This window comes from Sceloporus occidentalis, unplaced genomic scaffold (genome assembly GCF_023333645.1).
Source record: "Sceloporus occidentalis isolate IW3139 unplaced genomic scaffold, rSceOcc1.0.p SCAF_2, whole genome shotgun sequence".
Lineage (NCBI taxonomy): Eukaryota > Metazoa > Chordata > Lepidosauria > Squamata > Phrynosomatidae > Sceloporus > Sceloporus occidentalis.
The window spans coordinates 235,413,393-235,426,065 of NW_028316982.1; the positions used below are offsets into that span (position 1 = coordinate 235,413,393).

The 12,673-nt window shown below is 41.8% G+C and overlaps 1 protein-coding gene across 1 annotated transcript in view; it reads right to left on the reverse strand.

Annotated features, from left to right (window-relative positions):
* The window catches only part of ZBTB20 (zinc finger and BTB domain containing 20), a 590,333-nt gene that overhangs the window by 287,091 nt on the left and 290,569 nt on the right, over positions 1-12,673 (reverse strand). The gene's annotated exons all lie outside the window — the stretch shown is intronic.

The window sequence follows — 12,673 nt, forward strand, 5'->3', positions numbered from 1 at the left end:
TCAGTGTGAGCTACACAGTCCTGGAGATTCACAGTAGTTCTACCAAAAGGGATTACCAAGAGAATTGTCAGACGGTCCGAGGTTCAGGATAACAGATAGGCAGGTCGATAAAGCAGTCCAAGGTCAAGGTTTCCAGGTAGTCAAGACAAGAAGCCAAGGAGCCAGAGACAGAGTCTTTCCTCTAAAAGAGTCAGATATCCACTGGCAAAGAACCACACATGCTCCAGGTGCTTAAGAAGGCAAGGAGCTGGCCTTCAGCTGTGTCTGATTACGAAGACGCTTCTGATAAAGCCTCCGAGATCTTCGAAGGCCCTCTCTTTCTGCTCGACGCTCATTGAAGGTAGGCACACTGCCCAGATCCTCCTCCATGTCCACAGCCTCGGCACCAGGCAAACTTGACTGCTGAATCTCTGGAGGGGCCATAGACTCTGCTCCAGCAGAACTAGGGCCAGCCTCTGGCTCCTCCATTACAGGTTCAAGCCCCAGGGGCTCTGGCTCCTCCATTACAGGTTCAGGTCCCAGGGGCTCTAGCTCATCCTCTGAGTCCTCCAAGCCGTCCTCCAGGCTGGGCATGACAAACCCAGAATGGACAAGGGCTGGCACAGCAAGAAGGAAGGGTGAGAAGGCAATGCTCTGGAATGGCGGCATCCTCATTCTCCTCTTCCACACCCCTCCCTCCCTCTTCTGCAGAGGCACTGTGGCTGCTGGTATGTGAAACAGATGACAATTAACCACCCCACTAAGTGTTCACCATCCCGAGCGGTCACCTGGTGTGGTCCATACTTCCACATCTACCCACATCCCTACACTTAGAAATTAAGGGGCTGGATTGGATGGCTTTGTGGTCTCTTCCAACTCTTTGATTCTATGATTCTATGGCCCGTTACAGACGGGCATAAAGTACGCGCTCTGCGTGTACTAGGGTTAAAAAGGGGCGTCACTTCCTGACGCCCTTAATCCTAATACGCACGGAGCGCATAGAAAATGGCGGCGCCATCGTGCTGCCGCCAAACAAGGTGGCACGGAAGTGACGTAGTCGCACGAGAGAGAGCACCTGGGGCGCTCTTTCAGTGGCGCAGGAAGGAGTTAGTTTTGGAGCTCCTTCCAGGATTTGCATCGCTGGCGCAGCCTCTACACAGCTGCACCAGCGACGCAAATGAGAAAGGGGCCGAGTGGCCCCTTTCTCTTGGTCCCTGCCATCGCCGGGTGTCCTTGGGGCTTGAAGCCCCAAGGACACCCATTTCCAGGCTGCGGGGAAGCAGCCTTCTGCCGCTTCCCCATGGCCTGGAAAGCGGTGGATTGGGGCCTTGGAGGCTGCCGTTCTGGCAGCTGAGGCCCCGATCCAGTGGGGAAAGGAGCACCTACAGGCCGCCCCAAAGGGGCGGTCTGTAACGCGCCTATGACTTACTACTGAAAGAGCTTCATTGCAACTGGATGGGAAGGAGAAATGTTATGTATCATCAGTATTCTGATGACATTGAATTCCAAACTCCTGGACAACCCCTCCTAGAAGTTTCATGGAGATGTTAAACAGCACAACGTGACTGTGTCTCTACAGAAAGAACAATAACTACTGTCCCATTCCTCAGACAAGGCTCAGAAGGATACCACTGAAAAGTCCCACAGAACCAACAGGGACATGCCACCCCTCTACAGTGCTTGGTATAGGCCACCTGCTAAAGCAAATGAAGCTGCCTCTGTTCCACAGATTGCCCTCAAGCCAGACTGCAATGGATCTAGATAATCAATTTTATACTGGAATCCCTGGAGCTGGGAGACCCCATCATGCTCCAGAACCTAGCCTTAAAAAAAGGCCTTTGAAGACAGCTGGGCATCAATATCTGTCAACAAACAATTCAAAAATCCATTCTTATATTTGATAGAAAGTGGAGTGATCTGAACATGCATTTTCTTTTTGTGCCATAGCATCATATAGATTATAATCAGCATCAGTATTTATATTAGCACTACTGTGAAGGTTTCATGGGAAATTTTTTTTGTAAGTTTGGTAAGCAGTACAAAATGGCTTTTCTTTCTGGAATTAAGAGAGAGGTGACAGGTATTCAGGGCTGTAAACTTGGGTCCAAAACACACTGTAGAAATGATCCAGTTTGAGACTGCCTTAACTGTCCTGGCTCAGTGCTAAAGAATCCTGGGGATTGTTTATTGTGGCACCAGAGGGCTCTGACAGAGAAGGTTAAATGTCTCACAAAACTACAATTCTTAGTGGCATAAACAGTAGCAGCAGCATTCTGCCACCATTTCTTGAAGTAAAACAAAATTTTCTTGACATTTCAATTGGCTCTGAGATTCTCTAATTGATGGCTAGGCAAGCTTCTAGCAATGGCTTTGATGGAATGATGCAGTGGCATTGTGGGGTAATGTCTTAGCCAGTCTAAATTCTGACTGCCAACTATTAGTTTGTCTGTTTTGAAGTGGTGGGTAGGTTTGTTTGATTTTTTAAACTAAGGGTGACACAAGATGTTCTGCTGTTGCTTTAAGATCTCTCTGCACACGGCAACTTTCTCTTATGTCCCCTAAGAAAACTGACAAAGAGTTAACTAACTTGTGCAGCCTGCAAATGTAGGGCATTTTTCTCAGTATAGTGCTTCCTCTCCCTCTCCAAATCACTTTTATACACCTTTAAACAAGCTAAAATATTATCTCTGTAGTGTTGGAACAGGGATGTGGGAGACAGGTGACACAAGTCTCTCAATAATCTGAATTTGGGATATTCACTAAGTGTTTATTCTCTGAACAACCACGACAGTTTCACAAGATAAGGGACTAAGTAAATTGTCAGTACTCTTTGAAGTATGTCCACTAAATCCCATTTTTAGTTTGTTAGCGTAGTTTCATTGATTTCAATATGTTTAGTCTAATTAGTACAAACTTTCTAATTAGTCCATTGTGTCACTGTTAGTTTCTGTTCCAAATAAACAAAATAGGAAAGAAAGAAGAAATATGATTTAATCATGTCTATAAGTTTGATTTTTTAGTAATCACAAGTTATAGGTACTGAACAGCACAAACAAGATGCAGTTTAGGAAGTTGCTTGATATGAAAACTAAAATGATTCCCTACTTTACATGGCACCAGATTATAGTCCCTTTTCCTCTTTTTTGGAGTGTGTGTATGTGTATCTGTGTACATGCTAACACCATATAATATGTCATCCAATTTATTTAAGTGGTTGATCTGCATGCAGCTTTTCTGTAAAGTACTATTGGATGTAAGTAAAAGAACTATGACCTATTTAATCTAATTTCAACGAAGTGAACCTTTTAAAAATTAAATGCTCTCTGACATAAAATTAGATTGCAATAGGAACCAAATTTACACTGGTCAAGGAAACACCATTACAAATAAGTTGAAATGGCAGTAACCATCAAGTTGCAGAATAAGAGGTCTGAAGCCTGCAAAATACATAGCAATCTGAGCAGCAAAACATTTTATCTTGGTAGCTCATCACCTTTGAAGACTGGGCGGTAAGAAGAGTGCAAGATATACTATAGCTTTGCCTATATCTACAGTATGTACAATCTGTATGTGATAAAGATTCTTGTTAAGAGCAACACTTTAAACCAGAATCAGGCCAAGAAATGATACAGGTTGAGTATCCCTTATCCAAAATGCTTGGGATCATTTGGATTTATTCAGATATTGGAATATTTGCACCTACATAGTCAGATATCATGGAGATAGAATCCAAGTCAAAACTTGAAATTAGTTTATGTTTCATATATGCCATGTAAACATAGCCTGAAGATAATTTTATACATAATATTTTTAAAATATTTTTGTGCATGAAGCAAAGTTTGTGTACACTGAACCATCAGAAAGGAAAGGTGTCATGATCTCAGCCATCCATACAGACAATTTTGGATTCTGGAGTATTTTGGATTTCAGAACTTCAGGTAAGAGATACTCAGCCTGTATAATTCTTTGTTGTATGTGTGAAAATGACTTCCACAGCCAACAACATGACAGTAATATCTATAAGGTTTGAGGTTTCTGCAGTTTGTCAAAAATGTTTTTTTTAAAAATTAGGGTGAAATAAAACAACACACACACAATATAAGGACAAAAAGACCAGATGATTAAAAAGACACAAACAACCTATCCAACAAAAGCAGCAGCTATCATAGTTTAGCTTTGCACAATTTTATTTTCATTAACATGTGAACACTTTCAATACTGATACAAAAATCTCACCAATGCATAGAAAAGTGTGTGTGTGTCTATGAAAACAAGATAAACAAGGCCTTACACCCCCACAATTAGCATAGGTTTCTTACTGGCATCACAGGCCAATGCACATAACCACTGTCTGGAATACTGTCATATAGTCTCACGTCCCCAACATTATGAGCTAATGCTCTGGAGATTGTCAAACTATCCATATAATAGAGATCAAATATGAGGAGTTTAAATAATGCAAGTGAACACCACTGTACACAAACACAAATAAACAAAGTCAGCCATACATTTTTAAAAAAATGTATGCATTTGGGATTCACTCATTAGAAATGAACAGCAAATTTACCATGAGACTATATGCAACAATGTACCTTCTCTCAATGTGTTCATCCTATATCAATCAGTATCTCTCAGTCCTGAAATCAGCACTGTGGCAATAGATTTCCCAAACTGGTCTTCAATTTGGCCTTCTTTGGTTTTAGATAGTTGTAATTCACTATGAGTAATTCCTTACCCTGAATGACTCCTTTAAGTAAGAGAAACTAATGATATTACATGAACTTCAAAACAAAGTTTGATTTATGATTAATTACCCAGAGTCTGTATACAAAATAAATCAACACATTGTGCACCATGAATATCTATGGCCTCATCTGAACTTTACTTTCGTCACTTGATAAATAAGGGACTTTTGTCTGTGTGATAGTTTGTATTCTAGGTATAAATTATGTCTTGAACAGAAAATCATAGTTAAAGCACCCCTGCTTTTATCACTTTCTTAAGTCTGCTTTACAGCACAATAATTCTCCCCCCCCCCAATAAATTGTATTACTGTAATTTTTAATACAAGAGAAACATTTTAAATTAAAGGAATGAAAAGGAAATATCCTTTTGACCATAAGAAAAAAAGTACAAAGCTGCTAATTGAAAGGTATTGCATGTCTTTTCTGAAAAGACAGGAAAAAGCAGTTTCTTATAAAATAAACCACCACATCTTATGGAAACAGGAAAATACATTTTAAGCTACCATAACAATATAAATTAAATTATCTTAGGTAATATATAAAATGCACAATACATTATCACACCACGCATTGTTATGAGAGGATTTAAAAAGAAGTCAAAAGCAAAAGACAAGAGAGAAGTGTGAAATCAACAAAATATCACATCTTCATCATTAGCAGTGGCTAAAGAGATGTGATAATCATGATAAACCTCAACAGACCACCAAGAACATAATTTATGAATTAGAAACAATTCTGGGAATAAAAAGAAATGCTTATATTTAAGTTCTATCTATAAATGATAATCTTAATATTAATTGTACTGCATATGATGAAAGTGTATGTGTTAACCTGTCTAGGGCAAGAAACAATTCCTTCCATCTGAAGACCTTGCCAGAACTGTTGACTCTTAATTATTATTTTTATTCTATTCTATTCCATTCTATCCCATTTTTTAAAGGAGCAAATCCATATGTAAATGATTAAATAGGAGGACTGGGAAAAAGCAGTGTTTTCATTCTATATATAAAGAAATGGGTGCAGATGTTCCTGGGAATATAATGACAGGAAAACAGCTCAATGAGAATTCCAAAGTAAAAATAAAAAAACAAAATAAAGATTTTAAATAGATCCATTATCTTCCTGCTGGAAGCTTCTTTTTAAAAACAATAAAATAAAATAAAATATATGATTGCAAATGAAAGGACAGTATTGTGGGCACACTTCTTTTTCATGCTTTTCAGGCTTGAATGTACATATTTGGGAGGGGGATTATGTCTGAGCAAGTTGTAAAACCCAGGCAGCAGCTAATGGTTATACAGTCGATTTTTATGTTGTTGCTATTGCTGTTGTTTGCATAAACCTTTATAATAAAACATGAGATCTTTCATTTCTCTAAAAGAACAAATGTTAATCCTATGGTCCATAACTCTTGCCTATCTCTTACACTGGAAAATTAAGTGTGTATTTTCCTCCTGAGAAATGCAGAAAGGTATAGTAAAATTTAGAAACAGCAACAATAGCAATTGACTGGCCTTCTATGGAAGTCCTTGTTTTCTTTTACTATTTGCCTCATCATTATTCACATGTATGAGTACCATGAAAGAAGAAAGACAGAATATACACATATTACATCAATCAATAAACAGAGCATATTATTTTTACTATTAAAATCAATTTGGTTTTGCTAGCTCACTGGTATAATATAAACTCAGGCAGTGAAGACACCATAATAATGATGTCAATCAAAGTAACAATGACAAATGTTAATGTTGTATTTAGTTAGCAGTGATATTCAAAGGCCCTTTCAACTTAAGTGTCATAGAAATATTTTCTGTATGCATCAGTCATAAAGCTAAACCCATGAATCTGAACATCAACTACCTATATCCCCTAATATAGAATGGTGCAAGCGGATATTATTATTTTCAAACTATGTATTGAAAAAAGTTTCTAACCTCTCACCCTTCTGGATCAATAGTTTCACCAGACGCACTGGAACTATGCAAAGTATAACTGTGCTATTGAAAGTCATTATCGCCATCATAATGGCAAGACAAAATAATGTGCAGCTGCACAAAGCTTTATGATCTCTCTTTGTTTGAGATCTCACTTCACATATTTGAAAGTTGCTAATATGTTTCAGCATCTCAGAACTGCTTACCTTACTCAAACCAAGTAGATTACCTTTCCATGCTAATGAAGAAGGGAGCAGTAAAACCAAAGCCTTGATTATGTTTATGCAAAAGTGGAAGGGCATCAGCAACTTAGGATCCCAACTATAATACTACTGTCTAACTCCATTTAGTTTGAATTTTCTATTTTTAGTCATTCCTTCCCCTTCTAGAGGCTTCGTAAATACAATTCTAAAATCTCTGAACATCAGGGGTTAGTTATGGTAAGTATGCAGTATTATTAAGAAAAAGAATAGGTGAAAGTATTTTTCAGCCCCATCAATACTGTTTGAAGTATTACATTATAAATGAGAAGCTATCATCTCCTCATAGTAGTAGTAGTAGTAGCAGTAGTAATAATTATTTCCTACCCACCTCTCCCCATGGTTCAAAGCGAGGAACAACAATTAACAGACAAACAACATAGGTTAAAATACATAAGTTAAAACAAAAATCAATTTTAAAGAATAAATAAGATGTACACATATTTAAAAAATCCACATTTAATATCATTTAAAAATCATAATTTAAAAAAAACAAGAGACTAGTTTTTAATACTCTTTTAAATCCAGACAGTATTTTCAACTGTCAAATCTCTTCCGGTAGGTCATTCCACAATCTGGAGGCAGCAAGCTGAAAGGTCCTCTGGCAATCCATTGCCAGTCTATTCCTGGTGAACTGGAGTAAATGTCCACCAGAGGACCTGAGTATATGGGGAGAATTATATGGGAGGAGATGATCCTGTAAGTAACCTGGACCCAAACCATGTAGGGCTTTAAAGGTACTAGCCAACACTTTATCTTGCTGAGAAACTAACTGGCAGTTTTAAGTTTAAGTTTTAAGCTCTGACTGAAAGCAAAGCAAATGCAAGCAGAGACCCTAGAACAGTTTTTCTGAGGGTGGCAGTTCAGTAGGTTGAACTAGACAGCCCTTGGGGCCACTTCCAACTCTATAATCCTATGAATCAATGACTCTAAGACCTGAAGTATTAAAACTGACTAGCTCTAGAGGATAGCCATAGTTCAAACACAAGTTACAGAAAAATCTGAGGGTGAAACAGATGGCCTTGATAGGGCGGCTTGGAGCCACCCCATTTAGGCTGGATTGGGGCCATAGAAAACAGACACATGGCTCCAATCCAGCCAGCTTCTGCCCCAAATAAGAGTGGAAAAGATCTGCTCCTATTTGGGGCATAAAAAAACTGCCCCTTTGCCTTTGGAGCCAGCTTCGGGGCATATGGAGTCTAAACGGTATGTGGTAAATTTCTGTGGCTGTGCAGCTGCTGAAAAGTTGACATAGGGACCACCAAACATAGTGTTCAAACATGAATCAAGGAACATGAGAGACACTGCAGACTAGGACAACTGGGACAGCCAGAAAAATCAGCAGTAGCAGAACATATTATAAATCATCCTGGGTATAAAAATGCTGTTTGAAAACACTGAAATTCTGGGCCATTCCAGCAACTATTAGATCAGAATCTACAGGGAAGCCACTGAAATCCATAAACACCTGGAAAATTTCAACAGGAAAGAAGAAACCCTTAAAGTAAACAACGTTTGGCTACCAGTCCTGAAAAACACCAAAATCAGGACCTAGCAAATGCAAATGAAAACCACCCAGGGTGAGGTGGATTCCCAGCAGACAATGGATCATTAATTAAATATAGGGATGCCATAACCCGGCGGCCCCCGTGACAAACCCGCTTTTGGGGGCCCCCTCCAGGTCCCGGTCCGGTTTGGCCCCCAGCCCCCGGTTTGGTGCCCGCGCGGCGCCAACCCACCTTCCCCTGCCTTCCCGTGTGGCCGCGCCACTCACCTCCTTCTCCTCCTCCTCCTCCGTTCGGAAGCGAAGGAGGAGGCGGTGCGCAGGGAGAGGGTGGCAGGGAGGTCAGGAGGGGGCACGGGCATGCGCAGGAGGCACACCTCCTCCTCTTCCTCCGTTCCAAGCCTCCCTTCCTTTTTCCCTCCTTCCTTCCTCCTCCTCCTCTGCCTCCCAGCCTAGGCCCAAGCGGAGGAGGAGGCAGAGGTGCCTGCCTGGCTTGGCTCTCCCTGCGCGTGTGCGCGCGCCAACGCAGCAGACACTGGCAGGCAGCCACCCACCGCCTCCTCCGCCTGGCGCGCCTCCGCGCTGGGCACTTCCTTGGGCCCGGGAGGCGGAGGCAGAGGAGGAGGCTGAAGCGGAGGTGGGTGGCTGCCTGCCTCCTGCCTTGGCGCACGGGCGGGGGGGAGCGTGCCAAGGCAGCCACTCACCCCCTCCTCCGCTTGGGCCTGAGCTGGGAGGCAGAGGAGGAGAAGGGAGGAAGGAGTAAGGAGGGTGGAAGGAAAAGAGGAGGAGGAGGAGGGAGGAAGGAAGGAGGGAGGAAGGGAGGAGGAGGAGGGAGGAAGGAAGGAGGGAGGGAGGAAAGGGGAGGAAAGGAGGAAGGTGAGAAGAAGGAAGGGAGGAGGAGGAGGGAGGAAGGGAGGAGGGGGAAAGAAGGAGGAAGGAGGAAAGGGGAGGAAGGGAGGAAGGAGAGAAGAAGGAAGGGAGGAGGAGGAGGGAGGAAGGAAGGAGGAAGGGGGAGGAAGGAAGGAAGGAGGAAGGAAGGGAGGAGGAGGAGGGAGGAAGGAGGAAGGGGGAGGAAGGAAGGAGGGAGAAAGGACAAGGAGGAAGAAGAGGAGGAGGAGGATAGTGATGATTTTAATTTTAATTGTGATATTTTATATTTTACTGTTGTTAACCGCCCGGATTGGTTTGCCAGAGGGCGGTATACAAATAAATATTATTATTATTATTATTATTATTATTATTATGAAATGAGCCAGCTTCTGAGGTACGATCAATGTAAGTTGCTCTGATTTTTACAAACTCATGCACAGTGAAAAAAAACCAAAGTCCCTTGACCAAGTACACACTTCTGAGAAGTACAGTTGAATCCGAGGGCAAACCCACTTCTTGTTAAATCACCTTGACATATTCAGTGTGAAACCCAAAGAGTTTGGTTATGGAATAAGCCTCTGAAATATGCAAGAGATTGCCATGTTAAGTAAAGCCATGTTCAATGCCCAAATGTGCTGTTTGGAATGGGGGGAGGGGGGGGGTGGCCAGAAAGGGAAAGTACATTTCTGCCATCTGTCTAGGAATAATGCCCAAATGTCCTCCATTTTGATCATGCCCAAGAAACATGTATTTATATTAACAGTTAAAAAAACCCTCAATTTTTTCTGCGTGTCCTCCATTTTTAAAAAATGTGCCCTCCATTTGAAAATTTTGTCCTACATTTGTCCCGGTTTGGAGGTCCAGACTTATGGCAGCCCTAATTAAATAGACACTCTGTAGGCCTTGCCATTCAACAGTAGAACAATACCCAGAGTAACATGCAAATCACTTCCTCTCAACCAACAGTATATATATATCCCACTCTCTTCCATGCCAGCATTCTCTTCCATGCCAGCCACAGCTGCTGGTGAAAGGTCAGGAATAAGCTCTTCTAGAACATGGTCTCATAGCCCCCCCCCCAAAAAAAATCCCCACAAAAATCTATGGATGTGGGCCATGAAAGCTTTCAACTTCACATTTCAAAGTTGGATAGGAGCTGTAGTCCAAACTGATCCCAGCTGTCTTCTTCATTGTATCCTCCTCATAAACATAAACTATAGCTACCTTCTCTTCCCTCTGCCCTGTGTGACATTTTCTGGTTTTGGTTTTACAACTTGAATCCATTCATTTGCAAAAAAACCAGAAAAAAAAAACACAATTTCAACATCTCATTGACAACACAGCTTCCTATGTTGCTTGATAGACCTTTCCAATGTGAAGATGCACAGACTTTGTACTCTTGCTGTTTAACTACAGCGAAGCAATGAAGCAATACAACAATAAAACTTCCAGAATATTGAATTTCAAAAGGAATCTCCCACCCCTCATTGGAATTGATGAACTCTGTTTCTTGGGAAGAATCAGACATTCAAATTATCTTATCCTTCTCATGTGGGGAGAACACTAATTATATTCCTCACCCTTCTTCAGGCCCCAGAAGAATTATGTTTTAGTAAATTAGTGCACAATCTTAAAAAGCAAACCTATGCCCAAGATTAACTACTGGACAGATATTAGGATGGAGCAGAGATACCTTCCCCACAATGGAGAGAAGCTCCACTGGCACTAGAGGGTTCACTTATGAAGTTCTGCCTGCAAGAAACACTGGCCTGTTACAGACCGCCCAAAAGGAGCGGTCTTGGGCCGCTGCTGGTTGCAGCGCGGGGAAGCCGCTGCAGCCAAACCGCGCGACTCCCCCGCGCTGTAAAAAAGGAGCGTGAAAATCGCGCTCCTTCCGGCAACCCGGAAGAGACGTCGCAAGTGCCAAAGCGTGCACTCACGACGTCTCTTCCGGGTTTAGATGTCCGGACACTGCGCGTCCGTTACGTCAAGATGGCCGCACCCGTCTGTATAGGGCGCCGCCATCTTGCCATATGGAATACGCGCAAGGAGCAAGGTGTGTCCGGAAGCGCCGCCCCTCTCGCGTGTTCCTGGCGCAACGACGGCGCCGCTTAGGCCCGTCTGTAAGGCGCCTCTGTGAGCAAAAAGATCTAGCTGCCAGTATCCCTGCTGATGGCAGTTAGTACAAGGCCCTCAAGGGATCAAAGCAGAACTCCTTCAAATCTACTTAATCCAAAGCTATTCAGTTCCCCTAGGGAAAAGTTTCATATTCAATTGCTTCACTAACCTAAAACTGACAAAGCTGATTCCTTGCTATTACTTTCAATACCAGGAGCAAATAAAATAAATTCTGGGTTGAAAAGCCAAATAAATCTGGACTGAAGCCTTCTGCTTTAGCAAGTGCAACCTGATGGAGCTTTGGATGAGTCTCAAATATTATCCTACTCAAGAAAGTTGTCCAGTGTCCATTCCCTTGGATACTTCAGTGAAAGATATTGGAAACTATATCTAGGTGCTTATGTAAACATTTTCAAACTTACTTTAAACCAATAAGGATTACATATCTGGGTTTATTTGAAGATAAATATTTATTAAGAGCTGAATGGGGGGTATTCTTTATAAAATCCTTATTTGCACCACTTATTTTGTATAGCTGTAGTATTGAATCAACTCAGTCAGGGCTGACAGAAATATTAAATCTGGCAGGAGACTTGTTTCATTCACCATGCATTGTTTCCCCTGCTGACAAATCTTATGAGGCTCCACAGCAGAATGCATTCCAGTGACCATAAAAATTTTAAGTGGTATTTTCAAATCTACCCAAATTTTTTGTCCTTCTTTGATGCAACGGGTCATTTTCTATCGACATAGTGGAATTTCATGATACAGATGTAGTAAATCAAAACAAAAAGGTGAACAAAGCCAGCTCTTTCCATCACTAAATATATCCAATTCAGGAGAGGCACCCCCTCCCCCCCATTAGCGTCAGGGCCAAATGAGGAATCAAGAAGGAAAGCTTTTCATGATTGGGCTACTTCAAACTTCAGATAAAAGGTATGTATGTGAATGCTCACCCACAGTAAAAACCCTTGGACAACTTGGATGCTGCGCCTAGTGGCGCAGTGGTTAAATGCCTGTACTGCAGCCACTGACTCACAAACTGCAAGATTGCGAGTTCAATACCAGCCAAAGGCTCAAGCTTGACTCAGGCTTGCATCCTTCTGAGGTTGCTAAAATGAGTACCCAGCTTGTTGGGGGCAATTAGCTTACACTTAGGGAGTGCTTAAGAGCAGTGTTTAAGTGCACTGATAAGCAGTATAGAAATGTACTTTCTATTGCTATTAACAAAATTAAGTATTCAATTTTCTCCTTTTTCTT